This window comes from Palaemon carinicauda, chromosome 16, assembly GCF_036898095.1.
Source record: "Palaemon carinicauda isolate YSFRI2023 chromosome 16, ASM3689809v2, whole genome shotgun sequence".
Taxonomy (NCBI): Eukaryota; Metazoa; Arthropoda; class Malacostraca; order Decapoda; family Palaemonidae; genus Palaemon; species Palaemon carinicauda.
This window is the reverse complement of record NC_090740.1, coordinates 103664249-103669248: the sequence shown is the minus strand read 5'-3', so window position 1 is coordinate 103669248 and position 5000 is coordinate 103664249.

The window sequence follows — 5000 nt, the reverse complement described above, 5'->3', positions numbered from 1 at the left end:
TATGATTAAAATAGAAAAAAATTTAAATATTTTCTTTTCGATTTTTTCTCGAAAAATACGGCATTGTATTCAATATTATTTGTCATGAATAGTGCTATTTGTGGTGTGAAAATATTTATATAAGAAATTGTGTCTTTACTCGTTTTATTTCATTGTATTGGTATTTATATTTCTTTTTCTTTTTTTTAAACTTTTAAATGTTTTGAAAATTTCCAATACCCTTTCAATTATAATTGCTCAGATCATATTGTTGTTTTTTTTATTCTTCTCAATGATTTTTTTTTCTCTAAAATCAAACAGTAAATAAGTGAGAAAAATATACCCAACTCAGAACAAGTATGTCTTTGAGTTATGAGCTCCCAAAGATTTGCTATAGATTTTGTGTTTTGCTAACGAAAATCAGGATAATATTATTATGATAACCTTACTTTTTACTTTTGTTATTTATTCATACATGAAGGCTCCCTAAACGAGGCATTCAAACCCTAACTTTACTAGTATATTTGGTGTAAGGATGTCATGAGTTGCCAGCGGCCTCTCATTGTTATCATAGTTTTAGTTAGAATGTTCCAGCTTTGTATTCTATTTCAGGTTTTCCACTCTTTTTGGTTCTTTTTTATTGCTATCTGTTTACTTTTTGTTCTTTCATTCACCTTAGATAACATTGGCCCAGCTATAAAGGTCACTAAGACGTTGTGAAAACACAATATACATACGAAATGCAAGTAAACAAACACACATGCAACATAACTTCTATACGTCTTTGAAAACTCTGGCTGTTCTTCACGTAGTTCGGAGTTTGCATTCACCTACCCTCTACCAATGCCTTCCATTTTTGGCAGACGTGAGATATTTTTAAATATAAGTGAAAAAAATTTCAATATATATATATATATATATATATATGTGTGTGTGTGTGTGTGTGTGTGTATGTGTGTGTGCCCGCGCGCGCGCGTGTGTAAAAATAAACACGCAAAAATGATTTTGTCAAACTCAGTCATGCGGACGACGATGTAAGTATGGCGTCATCTTTTAAAGACTGTTTGCTCAATATTTGAAAAATAATTGGCTGAAACTTCTGGAGAGCATATACGATGTGTTTCTGCATACATAATAACAATAATATGATTTTCGATTCCTGAAAGTTGTCAGGTCAAAATATCATAAAGAACGATCCCCTTAAGCTACATGTAACAGAAGGTGAATCTGAATCACTAACAAAGCGACGTGAAATTAAATCTTTTAAGTCTCAAATTTGATTAACATAAAGGTTACGAAAATAAAATTCTGTTATTCCATGACATTCGGGACAATAAATTTAAAATACGAAAAAAGAAATGTCATCGTACACTTAAGGTTGTATCTCTCTCTCTCTCTCTCTCTCTCTCTCTCTCTCTCTCTCTCTCTCTCTCTATTTCATCTAACTGAAACAAAGCCTTTTCATGACATGAAAATTAAACATTAACGTTCTTTCACCCTGCCTGCAATTTGCCAGTAAGAAATGAAATACTTCAGAACACAAAGTGACTTATCATTTATTCAATAAAATCATCTAAAATTCATTAAACACATCCTTCCTCGAATGCGAATTTCCGAGTAATTATTTTTAAGATGTTTACATATAACGGAGAAGAAAAATGAAATTTTTCATAAGAGAAATAATTACTTCTTTGTGGTCCAAGTACGGTTTGAAATTATGGCATCAATCATGTGATAAAAGATTATTTAATTCACTTATGTGCCATAATGCAGTATTTAGTTTTAAATAAATTATGTTCATCTTTCCAAGAACATATAGCTATTCGATATATTTTATTCTGAGATCATGTATATATATATATATATATATATTGTACATACACACACACATACATATATATATATACATATATATATGCATATATATACTGTATACATATATATATATATATATATATATACTGTATATATATATATATATATATATATATATATACATACATACATATATATATATATATATATATGAATAGAGAGATAGGTAGACAGTAGGCCCATATTTTTGGGCCCTAAGGCTATGTTATGGGGGAGAGAATATATCTTTGATTACATGGTAGCTAATTGTATTACATCACACTATCATATAATGTCTGCTACAACTTCAGCTGTAGGTCTACAACATAGGAATTTGTACCATAAGAAGCTACAGCGGTTTAGGATCTATATGTTCTGGTACTTCAAGGTATAAAAATAACTATTCAATGATTATGGACCACCCCTTGTTGTGAGGAGAGAACCTCCAAATGGTATAGATGCTAGGTGTCCTTTTCTAAGTATAATAGCAGTTACAATCGCTTATGATTAACAAGTGACCTGAGATTGCCAATTAACAGTCACTTATTCGGCTCTTACTCTTCATAATAATAATGTTGATATTGATATTGATAGCAATATTAATAATAATAATGATATCAATGTTAATGTTAATATTATTATAAATATTAATATTATAATTGATATTATTACTAATAATAATATTAATAATAATATTAATATTAATATCTTTATCGATATTAATATGAATATAAGTATTATTATTAATATTAATACTTTTGTCAAAATTAATAATAATAATAATAATAATAATAATAATAGTAATAATATGGATGATAACAATATCAATAATAATAAAACAAATAATATCAATGATAATATCGATATATATATATATATATATACATACATACATATATATATATATATATATATATGTGTGTGTGTGTGTGTGTGTGTCTGTGTCTGTGTATATGTATGAATAATAATAATAATAATAATAATAATAATAATAATAATAATAATGATAATAATAATAATAATAATCATTATAATTATCATCATCATCACCATAATTATTATTATTATTATTATTATTATTATTATTATTATTTTTATTATTAATATTGTTATTATTATTATTATTATTATTATTATTATTATTATTATTATTATTATTATTACTATTATTATCAACATGGTGCTAAAGATAGCCATATGAATAAAAACAAGACAATGAATTGACAAATTTAAGAAATTTTAATGTAATTCCAATTAAAATTAGAAATATGTGGGGATAAAATATTTCCCCACATGAATTTCAATTTCAGGCTAATGGAGAATTCTTGCTTTGTGATGTTTAAACCTAATATTAAGACTCATAATAAGAAGATATTATCTTTTTCTATTTTCTGCCATTGTAAATGCAGTATCCAGAAGATTAGTTTATCCTATAACTTGGCATCGGGCAAGGCCTGAGTTATTCGAAAGAGGGTCCGTTATAATCTCAATTGGACGGCTCTAAAAATTCTGCGCGAAGAATATAATTATCATTTTAGGATTTTGACCTTTCTTTTCCTTTAAAAATTGGTCAAGTACTAATATGAAAACATTGAGTGAGAGTATGAGGCAAAATTGTAAAATATTTTACAAAAGAATATATATAATTATATATATATATATATATATATATATATCACGCAAAATTTCCCTTCTTGTTCTTTCTCTAAATATATTCATTTATAAAATTTATATTATGGGAAATATCCAATAATATCATTTTTTTTTTTTCAGAAATTACAAGTGATCTGTGAACAATAACGAATAATTGTAGAGTCTGGGAAGAAAAAAATCTTATATTTCTTAAAGATAGCCACACATATAAGAATAGATAATCTTTCATAATATCACCGAAAGGCAATTCAATGAATCAGGTGGAGTAACTTACGTCGTTGAGAAGATCTAAAGGAGTTCGTGGTAAGCTGATGTATTATGGAACAGAGAATGACTGTGGTAAATGGACGATTCGTCAGGATTTTGCTGAAACCTGGTATTATTCCTTACCGGATATATATATATATTTATATATATATATATATATATATATCAATCATATATATGCGCATATATATATATATATATATATTTATATATATATATATATATATATCAATTATATATATGCGCATATATATATATATATCAATTATATATATGCGCATATATATATATATATATATACATAGAGAGAGAGAGAGAGAGAGAGAGAGAGAGAGAGAGAGTTTTCTAAAAAATATATACATTAATTTCTTTCTGAAAAGTCACAAATTATGTTTACATTTAGAAAGCAAATGTCAGTCATAATAACTTAAGCTATTCCAGAATTATTATCTATAAAAGAAATAAAATCTATAAGAAAATTGATATGAAACGGTTATTTCCTATTAAATCTAAGAATTTATAATCAATTAATTTTCAGGCAAAGAACTTCAGAGTTATGAAAAGTAAATAAGATTTACTTCACCACGCTATTGTTTCCTGGAGAGGAATATGCCAGAAATTATCACAGAAAAATGAGAACATCATGAGAAACTTTCAAAAATTGTGTAATTACTTTCAGGACTTGTATTCTTCAAGGACATGATGCATTGGGTCAAGAATTACGGCTTTCGGGTTCAATTTTGTGAATGTAAATGTATAACTGCTTTGTGCAGATTGCTGTACATAGTACTTCTTCAGAAACCGAAAGAACTATAACTTCCACAGCATCAGTATCAAGTAAAAGCGATTAAAAATTTCCTTAAGGTTCAAAACTCTAATAAACGTTAATCACATTATCGAAAGAGGAAGAAAATAGCACATTTACCATTACTATATTCATATTTATAGATCACAGCTGTGGATGAGGATACATTGCAGGGAATATCTCCATAAATAGCCACTTGTAATTCCTCTACAAACTACCAATCAGAAGGTCCTCCAACATATCCCCATCACTACTCACCCCAATATCTACTTCGCCAACAACACCCCCTCCTCCAACAACAAGAACCCCATACAAGAAGCCCACAGCCAGTAATAAACACACCTATCCCCTTTACACTAACTTTTCGTACACTTTCCTATTTCACAACTCATTTGCTTCAAGAGGACTGACTGAAATCCGTGACTTCATTGATGCAGTAACA